This window comes from Hyperolius riggenbachi, chromosome 10 (genome assembly GCF_040937935.1).
Source record: "Hyperolius riggenbachi isolate aHypRig1 chromosome 10, aHypRig1.pri, whole genome shotgun sequence".
NCBI lineage: Eukaryota > Metazoa > Chordata > Amphibia > Anura > Hyperoliidae > Hyperolius > Hyperolius riggenbachi.
The window spans coordinates 127,784,078-127,809,089 of NC_090655.1; the positions used below are offsets into that span (position 1 = coordinate 127,784,078).

Here is a 25,012-nt window from a genome sequence, read left to right on the forward strand (position 1 = left end):
AGTGCTATACAAATGTTAGGCTGCTTTCACAGTAAAACGTTACAGGCGCACGTTAGTGCAGCCTGTAACGCAGCCCACCGCACAGCAATGAAAAATCAAGGGGCTGTTCACAGTGCCCACGTTGCGTTACATTGTAACGCAGCATTAAAAAAAAATGCTGCATGCTGTGCGTTAGACTGTTTGCACATGCTCAGTGATGTTGGAGGAGGAGGTCTCCCCTCCTCCTCCGCGGCCAGCCACATGGCTAATTAATATTCACTGCACTCATGACATGCAGTGTTTACTTCCTGGAGCGGCCGCTTTCTGCGGCGATTGGCTGGCAGGAACACGTGATGCTGCATGCGTCCAAGAGTACGCATGAAGAGCCGCGTTAATGTAACGTCCAGCTTCAACCCCACTATGCGTTGCGTTAGGGGTATGTTATGCAACCTTAACGTGGCATCTAACGCAACGTCTTAGTGGGAAAGAAGCCTTAATGATATAATCACAGATATGTGCTGTCCCAAACGTCCTTAGAACTAGACAGAGATCTCATTTTTTTTTTCACTATAAGGGTTAAGAATGCAGGTCTATAAATACAGGATGTAAGGCGAAGGCCTACACAGTACCATGAGTACCTGAGCCTAATAGGTGGTCCTTTCAAATTTTAACGGTCTCTAGCACTGCTATATTAGAGGTAATTCCTGCTTGAAGAAATAAAAAAAAAGTGCCTAATTACCAGGAAAATACTTCTATCCTGTGATTTTAGCAGTTATGCAACACCTTCTTTGAGGGGCGTGGCTAAATATTTTTTTTTTTATTTTTTTTTAGGATTTATTCTTGGAAACCAGTTTGAGGATTAGTTGGTGTATAAAGTATATATTAAAGTATCACTTTAATATATACTTTATACATCAATTTAACTATCAGTTAAATAAACGACTATGTAGTTCATCCAAAACTGTTGGGTGAGGTAGAAACCTACCTCACTGAAATGAGCAACACATGCAAGCATTTCCTGACAATAGAGATGCATACATATGAAGGAAATCACCAAATGCTTTATTTATATTATGAAAAAAGTGGCATCATTTAAGCCTGTCGGGGCTTAAAGGCTCTGGCCTCTTAACCACCCTGGCAGTATGGATGAGCTGAGCTCGTCCAGCAAAAACTTGCAAAAAACATTAATGACGAGCTGAGCTCATCCATGCAGACAGGGAGATTTCCTGTTTCTCTGCCCCGCTGGCTGCATTTTCTTCCTCATCAGAGGGATTGCCCAGGATGGTTGGATGCCTGTCTGCACGCTGTGGGTAGCGATCTGTGCTACCCCAGCATGCAGAACAAGCATCCAGCCACCCTAGGGAAACCCTGAGCAGTGGATCTTTTTGCATGGAAATCCTGGGGAAATTGAATGCCAGGGTGGCTACAGTGTACCTGAGATGGGGGAACTACCGTACGACTGCTCCACGCCAATGGGCGTGGCCACCGCGGCAGCCCCAGGACCACCTAACGCCGATTGGCATCAGGTCCTGGAGCCGTCTACTGCAGGAGATTGCACGCAGGCTGTGCACGCATCTCCTGATTGGGGGGGGGGGGGGGCAGAGCTCTGCCCCCCCCCCTTCAGTCATCGCCGCTCGGAAGACTGTTAGATGGTGTAATCACCGTCCATTTACATGTACAGCGCTGCAATCGGCAGCAGTGCTGTCCCCTCCATAGGCTGGGCAGTGATTGGCTGTCATAGGCTGAAGCCTATGACAGCTGATCACCCTGATTGGCTGGCGGAGAGAGTAAGCAGGAGAACATAAATTTAAAAAAAAGCCACATTTATAAAAAAAAAAAAATGTATAAAAAAAATAAACAGTGGAGCGATCAGACCCCACCAACAGAGAGCTCAGTTGGTGGGGGAAAAGGGGGGAATTACTTGTGTGCTGTGTTGTGCAGCCCTGCAGCTTGGCCTTAAAGCTGCAGTGGCCAGTTAAGTAAAAAATAGCGTGGGCTTTAGGGGAGTTTAACACTGCGGTTCTCAAGTGGTTAAAAAAATGAGACATACCTGGGGCTTCCTCCAGCTCACTCCTGGTTGATCGTTCCGTCGCCATCGGGATCCTCTGCAATTCACTCCAGAAAGTCCTCCGAACCAGGGCATACTGCATATACAGAGTACACCCCAGAACGCATGAATCTCAGCAGCGAATTAAGGAGATGGCGCTGGAGGACAGCGTGGGACCAATCAACCTGGAGGGGGCTGGAGGAAGCCTCAAGTATGTATAATGTTTTTAAAATGCCGACTGAGTGTAAAGTGGGGTGCCAGAATCAGAGCAGGAGGAGGAAGCTGTGTCACGCTTCCGTGCGGAAGCTGAGGTGTTCTGTGTTAAATAGTCAACTACGTCCTGACAAACTTGAGGGTTGATGGCACGCGCCTTCTGAACATTGTACTTTGGTCCAGGGCTGCACAACCTCGAACAGCCCTGCCGGGTGGCCTGCCTCTGCCTCTTTTGTCCATATTGAGGGGGATGAAGTGAAAGGTATGCTCTGACTTGACTTATACAATGTGCAGTCACACAGGTGCAGTGAACAGGTATGCAGTGACTTGTATCAATACAATGTGCAGCTGTCACACACACACAGGTACCGTAAACAAGTGCAGTGACTGGTATATAACACTGCTTGCGGTCACGTAGGGAGGTAGGTGCACTGAACAGGTGGGTATGGAGTGATTGGTATTACAAATGTGCAACTGTCACACACACAGGTAGTCACTGAATGTGCTGGGCCTGGCAGTGGCACAGTAGGAATTACCAAGGGGCCAAGGTCCCACCAGCAGCTGTGACTGACTGACAGGGCTGTATATGCAACACAAGTGTCTGTGGGACACACACACACAAAAAAAAAAAATAGATCACAAGAACAACATTAGCTCTCAAAAGAGCTGTTGAGGATGAGGAGTGCTTTTTAGCAATAAGATCAGCAAGAAGGAGCAACCTAACAAGCCTAACACAAAAGCCTAACTAAGCTTTCCCTATGTCAGCAGCCAGGTTTTCCCTTCTCTAATTACTGCAGCCACACAAGTGAGTGAAATGGTTGACGCTGCCTGTGTTTTATAAGGGGGAGGGGGCATCGGGAGGGAGTGTAGCCTGATTGGCTACCCTGTGTCTGCTGACTGTGATGTAAAGGGTCAAAGTTGACCCTAATGATGTAGTATAGGGGGCGGGTCGAACTCGCATAAAGTTTGGGGTTCACCTCGAATGCGAACCACTGAAGTTTTCACAAATAAGTTCGGGGGCGAACCGTTCTGGCCATCTCTATCTCCCGCCGACAGCTACTTTCACTTTGCCGACAGGCCTGGCCACGTATAGCCCTCTACGTGTTACTGCCTGCTATAGCGTCCTGCACCTGCTCAGGTCGCTATTGCAGACAAGAATGCATAGAAGAAGACGCGTGGCCAGGCCTGCGCAGGTGCAGTAAGCCTACAGTGGTGCTGTAACATTTTGATGAGATCAACGGCAACAATCTCACCAGAGATTCAGAGCTTCTGAGGACACGAAGGAAAACAGCTACCGACGTCTGGATCCCTCAGGAGGGGAGTAAAAGCTCCCACTGCGTGCAATACTCTGCATAGAGCTCCCGGCGGCTAGCCTGAGCATAGCTCAGGATTACTACCAGGGAGGTTAATGCCCCCAATATAGGTAACCAGGTTTAGGTTCCTACAGTATAGGAAGCCAGGTATAGGTGCTCTCAATATAGGAGGTCAGGTTTAGGTGCCCTCAGTAGAGGTAGCCAAGTATAGGTGCCTCTGGTATAGGTAGCCAAGAATAGTTGACCCCATTATAGGCAGCCAAATATAGAAGCTCTAATATAATAAGCCATGTATTAGTTCCCCTAGTATAGGTAGTCAAGAATAGATGCCCCAAGTATAGGTAACCAAGTGTAAGAGCCCCCGATATAGCCCCCATCTCAGGAAAATACCACCACACAGCAAAGGGGTCAGACCTTCCTTCTCTGGACCATACCACCACACAGCAGAGGAGTCAGACCTACCATTCATGGACACCATACCAATGCACAGTTGAGGAGTCAGACCTTCCATCTCTGGACCAGATCACCACACAGCAGAGGAGTCAAGCCTCCCATTTCTGGACCATACCACCACACAACAGAGGGCTCAGCCCTCCCATCTCTGAACCACACAGCAGAGGGGTCAGACCTCCCATCCATGGACCATACCACCACACAGCAGAAGGGTCAGACCTCACACCTCTGGAGCATACCATCACACAGCAGAGGGTCAGACCTCCCATCTCTGAACCACACAGCAGAGGGGTCAGACCTCCCATCTCCGCACCATACCACCACACAGCAGAAGGGTCAGATCTTCCACCTCTGGAGCATATCACCACATAGCAGAGGGGTCAGACCTCCCATCTCTGGGTGCACAGCGAAGGGGGCAGGCCTCTTCTCTCTACCATACAACCACACAGCACAAGAGTAAGACACCATACAACCACCATACTGCTGAGGGGCCAACATTCCCATTTCTGAACCATACCATCAAAGAGCAGAGGATCACACCTCCCATCTCTGGACCATACCAAAACACAGCAAAATGGCCAGACCGCCCATCTTTGGACCAAACCAACACACAGCAAAGAGGTAAGAACTCCCATCACTGGACGATATCACCCCACAGCAGAGGGGTCAGACCTTGCATCTCTGGGCCATACCGCCACACCCCAAAGGAGTCAAACCTCCAATCTCTGGACATACCACCACACCGCAAAGGAGTAAGACCTCCCATCACGTAGGACCATACCATCACACAGCATGGGATTCAGACCTCACATCTCTGGACCATACCACCACGCAGCTGAGGTGTCACACCTCCCATCACTGGATCCTACCATAACACAGCAGAGGGATCAGACCTCCCAACTCTGGACCATACCATCAACCAGCGGAGGGGTCAGACCTCCCTTCTCTTGTCCATACCAAAAAACAACAGGGGTAAGATCTCCCATCTCTGGACACTATACCACCACACAGCTGAGGGGTCAGACCTCTTATCTATGGACCATACCATCACACAGCAGAGGGGTGAGACCTTCCATTCCTGGACCATGCCACCACACAGCAGCAGGGTCAGACCTCCCATCTCTGCACTATATTACCATACAGCTGAGGGGTCAGACCTCCCACCTCTGGACCATACCATCACACAGCTTAGGGGCCAGAATTTCCATTTACGAACAGACCATATCTCTAGACCATATTACCAGAAAGCAGAAGGGTCAGACCTCCCATCTCTGATCCTTCTGCTGTGTGGTGATATGGTCCAGACATCCCATCTATGGACCTTACCAACACATGGTCACTCCTCCCATCTTTGGTCAGACCACTCATCTTTGAAGCATATTACCACACAGCAGAGGGGTAAGACCTCCCATCACTGGACCATAGCATCACACAGCAGAGGGGTAAGACCATCCAACTCTGGACATTATTCCACTCCAGAGCAGAGGGGTCAAACCTCCCATCTCCGGACCATAGCACCAAACAACAAATGGGTAAGATCTCCCATCTCTGGACACCATACCACCACACAACAGAGGGGTAAGATCTCCAATCTCTGGACACCATACCACCACACAGCAGATAATTCAGATCTCCCATCTCGGACACTATACCACCACACAGCAGAGGGGTCAGACCTCTCATCTTTGGACCATACCATCACACAGCAGAGGGGCAAGGCCTTCCATCTCTGGACCATACAACCACAAAGCAGTGGGGTGAAACCTCCCATTCCTGGCCCAAGCCACCCCATTGCAGCGGGGTCAGACCTCCCATCTCTGCACCATACCACCACACAGCAGAGGGGTCAGACTCCCCATCACTGGACCATACCATCACACAGCAGAGGGGTCAGAACTCCAATCTCTGGACATACCACCACACAAAAGAGGGGTCAATCCTCTTATCTCTGCACCATACACCCACACAGCAGAGGGGTCAGAACTCCCATCTCTGGACTATACCATCACACAGTAGAAGGGGCAGACCGCCCATCTATGGACCTTACCAACACATGGCCACTCCTCCCATATTTGGTCAGACCTCTCATCTTTGGAGCATACCACCAGACAGCAGAGGGGTAAGACCTCCCATCACTGGACCATAGCATCATGCAGCAGAGGGGTCAGACTTCCCATCTCTGGACCATACCACAAGACACAGCAGATGGGTCAGACCTTTCATCTCTGGACCATACTACAACACAAAGAGGGGTCAGACATTTCATCTCTGGACCATACCACCACACAGCAGAGGGGGGGGAGACCTCTCATTCCTGTACCATACCACCAAAAAGCAGAGGGGTCAGATTTCCCATCTATGGACCATACTTCTACACAAAGAGGGGTCAGACCTCCCATCTCTGGACCATACCACCACAGAGCAGAGGAGTAATACCTACCTTCTCTAGACCATACCATTACACAGCGGAGGGGTCAGACCTCCCATCTATGAACCATCTCAGCACACTGCAGATGGGTCAGACCTCGCATCTTTGGACCATAGCATCACACAGCAAAATGGTGAAACCTCCCATCTTTGGACCATACCAGCACACAGCGGAGGGGTAAGACCTTCCATCAGTGGACCCTACCATCACACCCCAAAAGGATCCAACCTCCCATCTCTGGGCATACCACCACACAGCTAGGAGTAAGAGCTCCCATCATGGGACCATACCATCACACAGCAGAGACATCAGACCTCCTATCTCTGGACATTATTCCTCTACACAGCAGAGGGATCAGACCACACATCTCTGGACCATACCACCACACATCTCTGGACCATACCACCACACTGCCGAGGGGTCAGACCTTACATCTTTGGACCATAATACCACACAGTAGAGGGGTCAGACCATCCTTCTCTAGGTCATACCTACACACAGCAAAGGGTTCAGACCTCCCATCACTGGACCATACCATCACACAGCAGAGGGGCCAGACCTTCCATCTCTGGACTATACCACCACACAGCAGAAGGGTCAGACCTCCTGTCTCTGGACTATACCACCACACAGCCGAGGGGCAGACCTCCCATCTCTGCACCATACCACCACACGTCCAGAGATAGGAGGTCTAATCCCTCTGCTAATACCACTGCACAGCAGAGTGGTAAGAATTCCCAACTCCGGACACTATACAACAACACAGAGGAAGGGTCAGACCGCCCATCTCTGGACCATACCACCACACAGCAAAGTGGTAAAACATCTCATCTTTGAACCATACCACCACACAGCAGAGGGGTGAGACCTCCCATCACTGGACAATACCATCACACAGCTGAGGGGCCAGAATTCCAATTTCTGGACCATACCAGCAAAGAGCAAAGGATCAGACCTCCCATCTCTGGACCATATTCCCAGACAGCAGAGGAGTCAGACCTCCCATCTCTGGACCATACCAACACATGGTCACCCCTGCCGTCTTTGGTCAGACCTATATTTAAATACCTCCCTTCTCTAGACCATGCCATTACACAGCAGAGGGGTCAGACCTCCCATCTATAAACTATACAACCACACAGCAAAACGGTCTAACCTCCTTTCTTTAGATCATACCAGCACACAGCAGAGGGGTAAGACCTCCCATCATTGCACAATACAATCCCACCCCAAAGGGGTCTGACCTCCCTTCTCTGGACATACCACCTCAAAGCAGAGGGGTAAGATCTTTCATATTATCAAACAGTGGAGGGGTCAGACCTCCCTTCTCTGGACCATAACATAACAGAGGGGTAAGATCTTCCATCTCTGGACACAATACCACCACACAGCAGAGGGGTCGTACCTCCCATCTTTGGACCATACCATCACACAGCAGAGGGGCAAGGGCTTCTATCTCTGGACCATACCACTACACAGCAGAGGGGTGAGACTTCCCATTCCTGGACCATACCACCACACAGCAGCGGGGCAGAACTCCCATCTCTGCACTATACCACCATACTGCCGAGGGGTCAGACCTCCCATCTCTGGACCATACCACCACACAGCAGAGGGTTGAGACCTCCCATCACTGGACAATACCATCACACAGCAGAAGGGTCAGAATTCCAATATCTGAACATACCACCACACAGAGGGGTCAAACCTCCCATCTCTGCACCATACTACCACACAGCAGAGGGATCAGACCTCTGGTCACTGGAACATTCCATCACACAGCAGAGGGGTGAGATTTCCCATCTCTGGACCATACCACCACACAGTTGAGGGTCAGACCTCCCATATCTGGAACATATTACCAGACAGCAGAGGGGTCAGACCACCCATCTTTGGACCATATCACCACCCAGCAGAAGGGTCAGATCTTCCTTCTATGGACGATACCAACACATGGTCACCCATGCAGTCTTTGGTCAGACCTATCCTTGGACCATAGCACCACATAGCAGAGGAGTAAGACTTCTATTACTGGACCATACTACCACACAGCAAAATGGTCAAACATCCCATCTTTGGCGCAAACTACCACACAGCAGAGGGGTAAGACCTCCCATCACTGGGCCATACCATTACACAGCAGAGGGGCAAGACCCCCATCTGTGGACATTATTACACTACAGAGCAGAGGGGTCAGACTTCCCATCACTGGACCATACCATTACACAGCAGTGGAGACAGACCTCCTATCTCTGGACCATACCACCACAGAGCAGAGGAGTAATACTTCCCTTCTCTAGACCATACCATTACACAGCAGAGGTGTCAGACCTCCCATCTATGAACCATACCAGCACACTGCAGATGGGGCAGACCTCCCATCTCTGGACCATACCACCACACAGCTGAGGGGCCAGAATTCCAATTTCTGGACCATACCAGCAAAGAGCAAAGGATCAGACCTCCCATCTCTGGACCATTTTCCCAGACAGCAGAGGAGTCAGACCTCCCATCTCTGGACCATAACAACACATGGTCACCCCTGCCGTCTTTGGTCAGACCTATATTTAAATACCTCCCTTCTCTAGACCAGTGTTCCCCAACCCTGTCCTCAAGGCCCACCAACAGAGCATGTTTTGTGGAAATCCACAGAGGCAGTTAATAAACTCTACTGAGACACTAATTACCTCACCTGTGAATGTGTGTGGTTTTCTGCTGGCCCATACCAGCAAAGAGCAGACAGTCAGACCTACCATCTCTGGACCGTATTTCCAGACAGTAGAGGGATCAGACCTCCCATCTCTGGACCATACCACCACACAGCAGAAGGGTCAGACCTCCTATCTATGGCCTATACCAAATCATGGTCACACCTCCCATCTTTGAACAATACCACCACACAGCAAAAGGGTAAGACCTTCTATCACTGGACCATGCCATCACACAGCAGAGGGGTCAGACCTCCTATCCCTGGACATTACTCCTGTACACAGCAAAGGGAACAGACCTCACATCTTTGGACGATACCACCACACCACCGTAGGGTCAGGCCTCCCATCACTGGACCATACCATCACACAGCAGAGGGGTCAGACCTCCTATCTCTGGACATTACTCCTGTACACAGTAGAGGGAACAGACCTCACATCTTTGGACGATACCACCACACCACCGTAGGGTCAGGCCTCCCAACACTGGACCATACCGTCATACAGCAGAGGGATCAGACCTTACATATTTGGACCATAATACCACGCAGTAAAGGGGTCAGACCTTCCTTCTGTAGGTCATACACAGCAAAGGTCTATTAACCCTTCGCACTCTCGCATGCAAAAGTTCAAACAAATGCATTCACAGATTCACTCATCCAGGCACAACTGTTATCCCTACAGCTAAGTTAAAAGCCGGGGTCTTAGTTCACAGAAGAATGCATTCTTATGCTTAGTCACCTATACTGCGCAGAAGTACCCAGGTAAACATAGGTGTCCTAACTCTGGCCCTGTAACATGCATAGTGCAGACATGCAAACACATTCATTGCATCAAACCTATCAATGGATTAGGAGCACACATCCTGACGTCCTCTCCTGGGACAGAAAGTGCATCTTACCAATCGCACAAGGGAGCTAACGTATGTATCCATGTGCACCATGCACATACACCAGCATAAGCTGTGTGCATGCTGACAAACACATACAGGGGAAGGAGGGAGTGCACTGAATTAGACCCTAGCCACAGGGGTCAGTAACAAGAAAAAAATAATACATATATCCAGGCACATCGCCTTTAGTTAGGACATTAAATAAGTTATTAAGGAAAGGGAGGTGCTGAAGTGGGTGTGGCTAGAAAACAGCAAAAATCTATTAACCCTTCGCACTCTCGCATGCAAATGTTCAAACAAATGCATTCACAGATTCACTCATCCAGGCACAACTGTTATCCCTACAGCTAAGTTAAAAGCCGGGGTCTTAGTTCACAGAAGAATGCATTCTTATGCTTAGTCGCCTATACTGCGCAGAAGTACCCAGGTAAACATAGGTGTCCTAACTCTGGCCCTGTAACATGCATAGTGCAGACATGCAAACACATTCATTGCATCAACTCTATCAATGGATTAGGAGCACACATCCTGACGTCCTCTCCTGGGACAGACAGTGCATCTTACCAATCGCACAAGACTTCCCATCTCTGGACCATACCACCACACAGCTGAGATACCAGAATTACAATTTCTGGACCATACCAGCAAAGAGCAAACAGTCAGACCTCCTATCTCTGGACCGTATTTCCAGACAGCAGAGGGATCAGACCTTCCATCTTTGAACCATACCACCATACAGCAGAGGGTTCAGACCTCCCATCACTGGACCATACCATTACACAGCAGAGGGGTCAGAACTCCATTCTCTGGCCATACCACCACACAGCAGAGAGGTCAAACCTCATGTCTGGACCATACCATCACACAGAAGAGGGGTCAGACCTCCTATCTCTGGACATTACTCCTGTACACAGCAGAGGGAAAAGACCTCACATCTTTGGACGATAACACCACACCACAGTAGGGTCAGGCCTCCCATCACTGGACCATACCATCACACAGCAGAGGGATCAGACCTTACATCTTTGGACCATAATACCACGCAGTAGAGGGGTCAGACCTTCCTTCTCTAGGTCATACACAGCAAAGGGTTCAGACCTCCCATCATTGGATTAGACCATTACACAGAGGGGGGGGGGAGGGTCAGACCTCCCATCTATGGCCTATACCAAATCATGGTCAAACCTCCCATCTTTGAACCATACCACCATACAGCAGAGGGTTCAGACCTCCCATCACTGGACCATACCATTACACAGCAGAGGGGTCAGAACTCCATTCTCTGGCCATACCACCACACAGCAGAGAGGTCAAACTTAATGTCTGGACCATACCATCACACAGAAGAGGGGTCAGACCTCCTATCTCTGGACATTACTCCTGTACACAGCAGAGGGAACAGACCTCACATCTTTGGACGATAACACCACACCACAGTAAGGTCAGGCCTCCCATTACTGGACCATACCATCACACAGCAGAGGGATCAGACCTTACATCTTTGGACCATAATACCACGCAGTAGAGGGGTCAGACCTTCCTTCTCTAGGTCATACACAGCAAAGGGTTCAGACCTCCCATCACTGGATGAGACCATTACACAGGGGGGGGGGGGTCAGACCTTCCATCTCTGGCCATTGCCACTGCATAGTAGAGCGTTAAGACCTCCCATCTCTGGACACCATACAACCACACAGAGGAAGGGTCCAACCTCCCATCTCTGGACCATACCACCACACAGCAAAGGGGTCAGACCTCCCATCTATGAACCATACCAGCACACGGAAAATTGGTCAGACCTCCCACCTCTGGACCATACCACTACACAGCAGAGGGGAGAGACCTTCCATTCCTGGACTATACCACCACACAGCAGTGGGGTCAGACTTCCCATCTCTGGACCATACCACTACACAGCAGAGAAGTCAGACCTCCCATCTCTCGACCATATCAACACACAGCAGATGGGTCAGACCTCCCATCTCTTGACCATACCATCACACAGCAGAAGGTCCAGTCCTTCCATCTCTTGACCATACCACCACACAGCAGCAGAGTGAGACCTAATTTTCCTGGACCACCACACAGCAGAGGGTCAGACCTCCCATCCCTGCACTATACCACCACACAGCCTAGGGTCAGACCTCTTATCTCTGGGCCATACCACCACACAGCAGAGGGGCAAAGCCTCCCATCTCTGGACTACTCCACTGCACAACAGAGCGGTGAAAGCTCCAATCTCTGGATGCCATACAACCACACAAAGGAAGGGTCAAACCCCCCATCTCTGGGCCATACCACCACAGCAGAGGGGTCAGACCTTCCATCTATGAACCATACCAGCACACAGAAAAATGGTCAAACCTCCCATCTTTGAACCATACCACCATACAGCAGAGGACTCAGACCTCCCATCACTGGACCATACCATCACACAGCAGAGGGGTCAGAACTCCATTCTCTGGCCATACCACCACACAGCAGAGAGGTCAAACCTCATCTCTGGACCATACAACCACACAGCAGAGGGGTCAGAACTCCTATCACTGGACCATACCATCACACAGCAGAGCGGTCAGACTTCCAATCTCTGGACCATACCACCACACAGCTGAGATACCAGAATTCCAATTTCTGGACCATACCAGCAAAGAGCAGACAGTCAGACCTCCTATCTCTCACCGGCATACCTACCGGGGATGCCATGGGGTCCATCAGCCGCAGGGGGGCCCGGGGCCACTCTGGGGCCCGCTCACTGTGCGCGGGGGGAAGCGCTACCGCCCACCCGATTCTGGACCCCCCCAGCAAGGTGCTCAACTGGCCGCAGCGTCTAATAGATGCTGCGCCAGTTTATTCCCTGCAGCCCCGCTCCAGCAGCCTGCAATTCCTCCGGCAGGCAGAGCAGGGCTACGGCAAGATGGCTGCCAAAGCCCTGCACTGGAGACTATTTGTGTCTCCAGTACAGAGCTTCGGGCGCCATCTTGCCGTAGCCCTGCACTCTGCCTGTCAGTGCGGGAGATGTGCTGCAGAGGCCGGGAGAGACTCCTGACAGGTAAGTGAATTTTTTTTTTTTTTTTTTTTACAGGGGCATTTTTTTTTCTGGTGTCTGCTGCCCACATTACAATTTTCTGGTGACTGCTGCCCCACATTGCGATTTTCTGGTGACTGCTGCCCACATTGCGATTTTCTGGTAAACGCTGCCCACATTGCGATTTTCTGGTGAACTCTGGCCACATTACGATTTTCTGGCCCACATTACGATTTTCTGGTGAACACTGCCCACGTTACGATTGTCTGGTGAATGCTGTCCACGTTACAATTTTCAGGTGAACGCTGCCCACATTACGATTTTCTGGTGAACACTGCCCACATTACGATTTTCTGGTGAACACTGCCCACATTACGATTTTCTGGTGAACTCTGCCCACATTACGATTTTCTGGTGAACGCTGTCCACATTACGATTTTCTGGTGAACTCTGCCCACATTACGATTTTCTGGCCCACATTACGATTTTCTGGTGAACACTGGCCATGTTACGATTGTCTGGTGAATGCTGTCCACGTTACGATTTTCTGGTGAACGCTGTCCACATTACGATTTTCTGGTGAACTCTGCCCACATTACGATTTTCTGGCCCACATTATGATATTCTGGTGAACGCTGCTCACATTACGATTGTCTGGTGAATGCTGTCCACGTTACAATTTTCTGGTGACTGCTGCCCACTTTACAATTTTCTGGTGACTGCTGCCCACGTTACAGTTTTCTGGTGACTTCTGTCCACGTTACAGTTTTCTGGTGACTGCTGCCCACGTTAGTTTTCTGGTGACTGCTGCCCACGTTACAATTTTCTGGTAACGGCAGCCCACATTACGATTTTCTGGTGAACTCTGCCCACATTATGATTTTCTGGCCCACATTATGATTTTCTGGTGAACTCTGCCCACATTACGATTTTCTGGCCCGCATTACGATTGTCTGGTGAAATGCTGCCCACTTTACAATTAATTTACAGTGAAACGCTGCCCCATTACGATTATTTGGCACCTATGGGGGGGGGCCCCATCCAAATATTCGCAGGGGGCGCCCAGTGATTTCTAGTTACGCCCCTGCTATCTCTGGACCATATTTCCAGACAGCAGAGGGATTAGACCTTCCATTTTTGGACCATACCACCACACAGCAGAAGGGTCAGACCTCCCATCTATGGCCTATACCAACTCATGTCACACCTCATATCTTTGAACAATACCACCACACAGCACAGGTGTAAGACCTCCCATCACTGGACCATACCATCACACAGCAGAGGAGTAAGCCCTCCGTCTCTGGACATTATTCCACTACAGAGGGGTCAGACCTTCCATCTCTGGACTATACCATCACACAGCAGAGGGGGTCAGACCTCCCATCTTTGGACCATACCACCACAGAGCATAGGAGTAATTATTTCCTTATCTAGACCATACCATTACACACCAGAGGGGTCAGACCTTCCTTCTATAAACCATACCAGCACAGTGCAGATTGGTCAGACCTCCCAACTTTGGACAATACCACCACACAGCAAAATGGTCAAACCTCCCATCTTTGGACCATACTATCACACCCCAGAGGGGTAAGACCTCCCATTTCTGGACATACCACCACACAGCAGAGGGGTCAGACCTCCCATCTCTGGACCATACCACCACACAGCTGAGGGGCTAGAATTCCCATTTCTGGACAATACCATCAAAGAAAAGAGGGTCAGAACTCCCATCTTTTGACCGTTTTACCACCAGGCAGCAGATGAGTCAGACCTCGCATCTCTGGTCCATACCATCACAGAGCAGAAGGGTCAGACCTCCCATATATGGACCATGCCAACAAACAGCAGATGGGTCAGACCTCCTATCTTTGGACCATATTACCACACAGCAGAGGGGTTAGACTTCCCATCTCTGGACCATACTACCACACAGCAGAGGGGTCAGACTTATCTCTGGACGACATTCTTCTACACAGCTGAGGGATTAAACCTCAAATCTCTGGACCATACCACCAGGCAGCGGAGGGATCAGCCCTCCCATCTCTTGACCATACCATCAAACAGGGCAGCGGTCAGACCTCCCATCTTTGGACCACACCACCACACAGTAAAGGGGTCAGACCTCCACACAGAAAAGGGGTCAGACCTCCCATCTATTGACCATACCAACACACAGCATAATCATCAGACCTCTTATCTTTGGACCATAGCACCACAGAGCAGAGGGTTACTACCTCCCATGTCTGGACCATACCATCACACAGGAGAGGGGTAAGACTTTCCATCTCTGGACCATACCATTAAACAACAGAGGAATCAGACCTCCATTCTCTGGAAACCATACTACCACACAGCAGAGGGGTCAGATCTCCCATCTTTGGACACTACACCACCACACAGCAAAGGGGTCAGACCTCTCATCTTTGATGAGAGGACCAAACCTCCACACAGTAGAGGGGTAGTACTTCCTATCTCTGGACCCAGGGCCGGCCCGCCCATGAGGCGGGGTAAAACTTTTGCCTCAGGCGGCACTTCTGGGGGGGGCGGCACCCACCCGTCCGTGTGTGGGGGGGGGGCGCCCGAGCTGGAGGGGATAGCAGGCAGGAAGGGGGTATTGGGCCTAGCGGCGGGGAGGGAGGTCGGACCCCCCCCTCCCTCGCCTGGGTCCCCCGTCCTCCGCTCCCCTCCAGCTTTAAAAAGTTCCGTGCTGGCTGCAGCTATTTGTAAGAGGCAACGGGCGGGGATTACTCACCTCTTCCTCGTTCCAGGTCAGCGTGCGCTCCACTGACGTCACTTCCTGCTACGCTGCAGGAAGTGACGTCAGTGGAGCGCACGCTGGCCTGGAACGAGGAAGAGGTGAGTAATCCCCGCCCGTTGCCTCTTACACATAGCTGCAGCCACAGCAAGGAACTTTTTAAAGCTGGAGGGGAGCGGAGGACGGGGGACCCAGGCGAGGGAGGGGGGTGTCCGACCCCCCCTCCCCGCCGCTAGGCCCAATACCCCCTTCCTGCCCGCTATCCCCTCCAGCTCGGGCGGCCCCCCACACCCACGGCTTGGGGGGGGGGGGGCGGCGGCGATTTCTTTGAAAATTGCCTCAGGCGGCAAAAAGTCTAGGGCCGGGCCTGTCTGGACTATACCATCACACAGCTAAGGGGCCAGAATTCCATTCCCATTCTTTAAAGGGAGGGTTCATGGAGAAATAAAAATACTAATCCACTTACCTGGGGCTTCCTCCAGCATGTGGCAGGCCGGACGTACCCTCGACGCCGCTCCGGAGGCTACCAGTCTTCTCCGGTGGCTCACCCGACCTGGCCAGGCCGGCTTCCAGGTCGGGCTCTTGTGCGCTCCAACATGCGTCTCACGCGGTCGCGCTGACATCATCAGACGTCCTCCAGTCTAGTTCTGCTCCTGTGCAGTACAGTCTGTAGGACGTCCGATGATGTCAGCGCGACCACGTGAGATGCACGTTGGAGCGCAAGGAGAAGCCCGACCAGGAAACCGGCCTGGCCAGGTCGGGTGAGCCACCGGAGAAGACCAGGAGCCTCTGGAGCAGCGTCGAGGGCATGTCCTGCCTGCCACGAGCTGGAGGAAGCCCCAGGTAAGTGGATTAGTATTTTTATTTTTTTAAACAACTCTGTGGATCTTCCCTTTAAAGAGCAGAGGGTCAGACCTCTCATCTCTAATCCGTATTACCAAACAGCAGAGGGGTCAGACCTTCCATCTCTGGACCATACCAACACACAAGCAGAGGGGTAAGACCTTCCATCACGGGACCATACCATCACACAGCAGAGGGGTCAGACTTATCTCTGGACATTATTCTTCTACACAGCAGAGTGATTAGACCTCACATCTCTAGACCATACCACCACGCAGCTGAGGGATCAGACCTCACATCTCTGGACCATACCAGTCAGACCTCCTATCTATTGACTATACCAACACACAGTAGATAGGTCAGACCTCCCATCTCTGGACTATACCAGATACCACCATACAGCACAATGGTCAGACCTCTTATCTTTGGACCATACCACCACAGAGCAGAGGGTTACTACCTCCCATGTGTGGACCATACAATCACAGCCGAGGGGTCAGACCTTCCATTTCTGGACCATATCACCACAAAGCAGAAGGGTAAGACCTCCCTTTCCCGGGCCATACCACCACACAGAAGGGATCACACTTCCCATCTCAGAACCATACCACCACACAGCACAGAAGTCAGATCTCTCATCTCCGGACCATACCATCAAACATCTCTGGACCATACCATCAAAGAGCAGAGGATCAAACCTCTCATCTCTAGGCCATATTACCAAACAGCAGAGGGGTAAGACCCTAAGATCTATTGACCATACCAACACACAGCAGATAGGTCAGACCTCCTATCTCTGGACTATACCACCATACAGCAGAGGGGTCAGACTTTCAATCTCTGGACCATACCACCACACAGCAAAATGGTCAGACCTCCCATCTCTGAACCATACCACTACACAGCAGAAGAGCCAGAAGTTCAATTTCTGGACCATACCATCAAAGAGCAGAGGGTCAGACCTCCCTTCTCTGGACCATATTACCAGACAGCAGAGGGGTGAGACCTCCCTTTCCCGGACCATACCACCACACAGAAGGGGGTCAACCACCCCATCTCTGGACCATACCACCACACAGCAGAGAAGTCAGATCTCTCATCTCCGGACCATACCATCAAACATCTCTGGACCATACCATCAAAGTGCAAGGCTCAAACCTCCCATCTCTAGGCCATATTACCAAACAGCAGAGGGGTAAGACCAGGGCAAGCCCGCTCATGAGGCGGGGTGAAACTTTTGCCTCAGGCGGCAAACTTCTAGGGGTGGCACCCGCCCGTCCGTGGGTGTGGGGGGCCGGCCGTCGAGCCGGAGGGGTAGCAGGCAGGACGGGGGTATTGGGCCTAGCGGTGGGGAGGGGGGTCAGACCCCCCCCCCCCCTCCCTCGCCTGGGTCCCCCGATCTGCGCTCCCCTCCAGCTGTAAATATTTAGGAAGCAGCCGATAGTAAGAGGCACGGGCGGGGAGGACTCACCTCTTCCGCGTTCCAGCGTGCGCTCCACTGACGTCACTTCCTGCAACGCTGTCCACTTACAGGCTATCACGGGCGGGGAAGAGGTGAGTCCTCCCCGCCCGTGATAGGTCAGACCTCCCATCTCTGGACTATACCACCATACAGCAGAATGGTCAGACCACTTATCTTTGGACCATACCACCACAGAGCAGAGGGTTACCACCTCCCATGTCTGGACCATACCATCACACAGCCGAGGGGTCAGACCTTCCATCTCTGGACCATACCACCACACAGTAGAGGGGTCAGACTTTCAATCAGTCAGAATTTCAATTTCTGTACCATACCAATAAAGAGCCGAGGGTCAGACCTCTCTTCTCTGGACCATATTACCAGACATCAGAGGGGTGAGACCTCCCTTTCCCGGACCATACCTCCACACAGAAGGGGTAAACCTTCCCATCTCTGGACCATACCACCAAACAGCAGTGAAGTCAGACCTCCCATATCTGGATCAAACCATCAAACATCTCTGGACCATACCATCAAAGAGCAGAGGGTGATACCTTCCATCTCTAGGCCGTATTACCAAACAGCAGAGGGGTCAAACCCCCCATCTCTAGACCATACCACCACACAACAGAGGGGTCAGACTTCCCATCTCTGACCATACCACCATACAGCAGAGAAGTCAGACCTTCCATCTCTGGACCATACCACTGCACAGCAGAGGGGTAACACCTCCAATCTCTGGTCCGTTTTACCAGACAGCAGAGGGGTCAGACCTATCTCTGGACCATACCACCACCACACAGCAGAAGGGACAGACCTCGCATCTCTGGACCATACCAACACACATCAGATGGGTCAGACCTTCTGTCTTTTGACCATACCACCACACAGCAAAATCGTCAGGCCTCTCATCTTTGAACCTTACCACCATACAGCAGAGGGGTAATACCTCCCATCTCTGGACCCTATCACACAGCAGAGGGGTCAGACCTCCCATCTCTGGATTATACCAGGGGTGCTCGGATACCAATTTTCAAAATCCGTGTTGACTCGGATCCGGATACCCAGATATCCGGGTCCAGACCGGATATCCAGATCCGAACTAGTGGGTATCCAAATAGAATCGGATATCCGACCCTACTATCCGGGCAAATTCGGATATCCGGGTAGAGAACCCGGAAGTGGCCCTTTAAATTGCTTTAAGAACGTTTTTGAGGATATATGAGGCATGTAGCATCATTATTTTTAAAGGGAAATAATAATTGATGATGTGGGGTCTTAAAATCCCCCAAAAAACAAAAGAAAATGGCTGTCAATTAGCATCAGGCCCAGGTTCCAGACAGCAGACGTGCAGCCCACATTGTCCCAGGTGCAAAGTGCCATGTGCAAAGTTCCAAGTGCCAAGTGTCATGTGCAAACACATGCAAAGTGCCAAGTGCCACATGCAAACATGTGCAAAGTGCCATGTGCAATGTGCAAGCATGTGCAAAGTGCCATGTGCAATGTACAAAGTGCCATGTGCAAACACGTGCAAAGTGCAATGTGCCACGTGCAAACAGGTGCAAAGTGCCAGGTGCAAACACGTGCAAAGTGCCATGTGCAAACATGTGCAAAGTGCCACGTGCAAACACGTGCAAAGTGCCACGTGCAAACACGTGCAAAGTGCCATGTGCAAAGTGTCATGTGCGAAGTGCCATGTGAAAACGCGTGCACCGTGCCAAGTGCAAAGTGCCACATGCCAAGTGCAAAGTGCACAGTGCCACGTGCCATGTGCAAAGTGCCACGTGCAAACACGTGCAAACAGCCATGTGCAAAGTGCCACGTGCAAACAGCCATGTGCAAAGTGCCATGTGGCACATGCAAACACGTGCAAAGTGCAATGTGCAAAATGCCAAGTGCAAAGTGCGAAGTGCCACGTGTAAACACGTGCAAAGTGCCATGTGCAAAGTGCAAACACATGCAAAGTGCAAACACGTGAAAAGTGCAAAGTGCCACGTGCAAAGTGCAAACACGTGCAAAGTGCAAACACGTGCAAACATGTGCAAAGTGCAAACACATGCAGCCAAGTGCAAAGTGCCAAGTGCCACGTGCAAAGTGCCAAGTGCCACGTGCAAAGTGCCATGTGCAAAGTGCCATATGCAAAGTGCCAAGTGCCATGTGCAAACACGTGCAAAGTGCCATGTGCAAAGTGCCAAGTGCCACGTGCAAACACGTGCAAAGTACCATGTGCCATGTGCAAAGTGCCACGTGCAAACACGTGCAAAGTGCCAACACGTGCAAAGTGCCACATGCAAAGTGCAAACACGTGCAAAGTGCACATATGTGCAAAGTGCAAACACATGCAAACACATGCAAAGTGCCATGTGCAAAGTGCCAAGTGCCATCTGCCAAGTGCCATGTGCAAAGTGCCAAGTGCAAAGTGCCACGTGCAAACACGTGCAAAGTGCCATGTGCAAAGTGCAAAGTGTGAAGTGCCACATGCAAACACGTGCAAAGTGCCAAGTGCAAACACGTGCAAAGTGCCATGTGCAAAGTGCCATGTGCAAAGTGCCACGTGCAAAGTGCCACGTGCAAAGTGCCATGTGCCAAGTGCCATGTGCCAAGTGCCACAGGCAAACACATGCAAAATACCATGTGCAAAGTGCCACGTGCAAAGTGCCATGTGCAAAGTGCCACGTGCAAAGTGCCACGTGCAAAGTGGCGTGTGCAAAGTGCCGTGTGCCATGTGCAAACACGTGCAAAGTGCCATGTGCAAAGTGCCAAGTGCCACGTTCAAACATGTGCAAAGTACCATGTGCCATTTGCAAAGTGCAAAGTGCCACGTGCAAAGTGCGAAGTGCCACGTGCGAAGTGCCATGTGCAAAGTGCCACGTGCAAAGTGCCATGTTCCACGTGCAAACACATGCGAAGTGCCACGTGCAAACACGTGCAAAGTGCAAACACGTGCAAAGTGCAAACACGTGCAAAGTGCAAACACGTGCAAAGTGCAAACACGTGCAAAGTGCCACGTGCAAACACATGCAAAGTGCCATGTGCCACGTGCAAAGTGCCATGTGCACAGTGCCAAGTGCCACGTGCAAACATGTGCAAAGAGCCATGTGCAAAGTGCCAAGTGCCACGTGCAAACACTTGCAAAGTGCCATGTGCAAAGTAGCACTTTGCACGTGTTTGCACTTTTCATGTGCAAAGTGCCACATGCAAAGTGCAAACACGTGCAAAGTGCACATATGTGCAAAGTGCAAACACATGCAAACACATGCAAAGTGCCATGTGCAAAGTGCCAAGTGCAAAGTGCCATGTGCAAAGTGCAAACACGTGCAAAGTGCCATGTGCAAAGTGCCATGTGCAAAGTGCAAAGTGCCATGTGCAAAGTGCCACGTGCAAAGTGCCACAGGCAAACACGTGCAAAATACCATGTGCAAAGTGCCACGTGCAAAGTACCACGTGCAAACACGTGCAAAGTGCCATGTGCAAAGTGCCGTGTGCAAAGTGCCAAGTGCCACGTGCAAACACGTGCAAATTGCGAAGTGCAAAGTGCGAAGTGCCAAGTGCCACGTGCAAACACGTGCAAAGTACCATGTGCCACTTGCAAAGTGCGAAGTTCCACGTGCAAAGTGCGAAGTGCCACGTGCAAACACGTGTCACGTGCAAAGTGCCACGTGCAAAGTGCCATGTGCAAAGTGCCATGTTCCACGTGCAAACACATGCAAAGTACCATGTGCCATTTGCAAAGTGCAAAGTGCGAAGTGCAAACACGTGCAAAGTGCAAGCATGTGCAAACACGTGCAAAGTGCAAGCACGTGCAAACACGTGCAAAGTGCCACGTGCAAACACATGCAAAGTGCCATGTGCCATGTGCAAAGTGCTATGTGCAAAGTGCCAAGTGCCACGTGCAAACATGTGCAAAGGGCCATGTGCAAAGTGCCAAGTGCCACGTGCAAACACGTGAAAAGTGCCATGTGCAAAGTGGCACTTTGCACGTGTTTGCACTTTGCACGTGGCACTTTGCATGTGTTTGCACTTTGCACGTGGCACTTTGCACGTGTTTGCACTTTGTATGTGTTTGCACTTGCACGTGTTTGCACTTGCACGTGTTTGCACTTTGCACATGTTTGCACGTGTTTGCACTTTGCACATAGCACTTTGCACGTGTTTGCACTTTGCACATGTTTGCACTTTGCACTTGTTTGCACTTTTCACTTTACACGTGTTTGCACTTTGCACGTGTTTGCACATGGCACTTTGCACTTTGCATTTGGCACTTTACACGTGGCACTTTTCACTTTGCACATTGCACGTGTTTGCACTTTGCACGTCTTTGCACGTGACACTTTGCACTTTGCATTTGGTACTTTGCACGTGGCACTTTGCACTTTGCACGTGTTTGCACATGGCAGGCAGCAGCTGGCCTGGTACACATAGCAGCTGCAGCAGCACTGCAGCACACACTCTAAATGTCACATTATGACATCAATCAAGCTAATGAATGATTTAACTATAGTGTAGTGAAAGTGAAGGGGTAATCACTGAACAGCTTATCACTGTGTACAGCCCTAGGCCCAGCAGCACACTCCGACTGTCACACTATGAGACATCAATCAAGCTAATTAACGATTTAACTATAGATTAGTGAAGGGGTTAATCAATGAACAGCTTTAGGTTTAGAACTGTGAACAGCCCTTTGTAGGCCACCAGCACTGGAGCATGTCTCTCAGTGTGCATTCAGCAAGCCAGGACGATCTGTCTCATCATGGCAGCCCCCATTATACAGGGGGGCTGGCCAGTGTTCCTTTCTGTGATTGGATGTCAGGGCTTAGGCTGGGAGGCCTTTGATTGGCTCAATGAGGTCAGGTGGTGCCGACCAGGGTTCCCCTCTGTGATTGGTTGCTAGGGCTTCTGCTGGGAGCCCTGATTGGCTCCAGGACGTCATCACCTTATTTACGGTATTTTTGATCCGGATATCCCTGGATATCCACGGATATCCGGGTATGCGCCCAACTATCCGCAGATAGCTATCCGAATTTGGGCCCAACTATCTGGAATCCGAATCCAATCCGGATAGGCCTAAAAAGTTCGGATATCCGGGTTACCCAGATATCCGGAATCCGGATGGGCACCCCTGGATTATACCACCACACAGCCGAGGGGTCAGAAATCTCATCTCTGAACCATACCATCACAAAGCAGAGGGGTCAGACCTCCCATCTCTGGACATTATTCCACCACACAGCTGAGGGGTTACACCTTCCATCACCGGACCATACCATCAAACAGCAGATGGGTCAGACCTCCCATATCTAGACCGTATCACTACATAGAGCAGAGGGGTCAGACCTCCCATCTCTGGACCATACCACCACACAGCAGAGGGGTCAGATTTCCAATCTCTGGACCATACCACCACACAGTAGAAAGGTCAGACTACCCAACTCTGAACCATGCCATCAAACAGCAGAGGGGTCTGACCTCCCATCTCTGCACCAAAAAAGAAAAACACCATTGGTATACGTAGGTATGTAGCCAGGGATAGGTGCCTCTGCATAGGAAGCCAGGTAAAAGTGCCCCTATATAGGTAACCAGGTAAAGGTGCCCCCAGTATAGGTAGCCAGATGCTTCCATATAAAAAGCTAGGCTTAGGTGTACCCAGTATTGGTAGCCAAGTATAGGTTTCCCCAGTATAGTAAGCAAGGTATAAGTGCCCCCAGAATAGGTAGCCAGGTAAATTTTGCCCAGTATAGATAGCTAGGAATTAGTGCCCCAGTATAGGTAGCCAGGTATAGGTTCCCCCAGTATATGTTAGCTGGGGATATAGATGCTCCAGGATAGGTTTGCGAGGTTTAGGTGCCCCTAGTATAGGTAGTCAAGTATAGATACCCAGTTATAGGTGCACCCAGCATAGGTAGCCCAGTAAACAGTGGCGTAGCAATAGGGGTTGCAGAGGTAGCAACGGCATCGGGGCCCTTGGGTCAGAGGGGCCCCCGAGGGGCCCTCCCTCAAGCACAATATTAGCTCTCTATTGGCCCTGTGCTGGTAATAATCATTCCTATAGATGCTTTAAATAGGGGTGATCATTAACAAGCTGTTCCCCATCCCCTTTTTGCACCTCTAACGCTGTGCTTGTACTTGACAGGTTTTGCTGTGCCGTATCAATTGTTATGTATATAGTGGTTGGGGGCCCCATGTAAAACTTGCACCGGGGCCCATAGCTCCTTAGCTACGCCACTGCAAGTATAGTTGCCCTCAGTAAAGTTAGCTAGATCAGTGTTTCTCAAATTTTTTGACCCAACTACCCCCTATCGCAATTCAGTTCCAGCAAAGTACCCCCCTGACGTGTATATATGTATAAACATATATATATATATATATACACACACATACATACATACACACACACATACACACCCCCACTTCAAGTATAGGTGCCCCCAGTATAGATAGCCAGCCAAGTATAGGTGCCCGCCTCCAGTATAGGTGCCCTCAGTATAGCTAGGTATAGGTGCCCCCAGTATAGCCTGGCATAGGTGCCCTCAATATAGCTAGGCATGGGTGCCCCCAGTATAGCCAGGCATGGGTGCCCCCAGTATAGCTAGGTATAGGTGCCCCAGTATAGCTAGGTATAGGAGCCCCCAGTATAGCCAGGCATGGGTGCCCCCCCAGTATAGCCAGGCATGGGTGCCCCCCAGTATAGCCAGGCTTGGGTGCCCTCAGTATAGCTAGGTATAGGTGCCCCCAGTATACCCAGGCATGGGTGCCCACAGTTTAGTCATGCATGGGTGCCCTCAGTATAGCCAGGCATGGGTGCCCACAGTATAGCCAGGTGGCGGACGCAACACAAAACTGGGGAGCATTCCCACACATAGCTGTGGGCAGGGGGGTCCACTCCCC

At 50.9% G+C, this 25,012-nt stretch overlaps 1 long non-coding RNA gene across 1 annotated transcript in view; it reads right to left on the minus strand.

The window, feature by feature from the left end:
- The window catches only part of LOC137534629 (uncharacterized), a 39,060-nt gene that overhangs the window by 2,567 nt on the left and 11,481 nt on the right, over positions 1-25,012 (minus strand). The gene's annotated exons all lie outside the window — the stretch shown is intronic.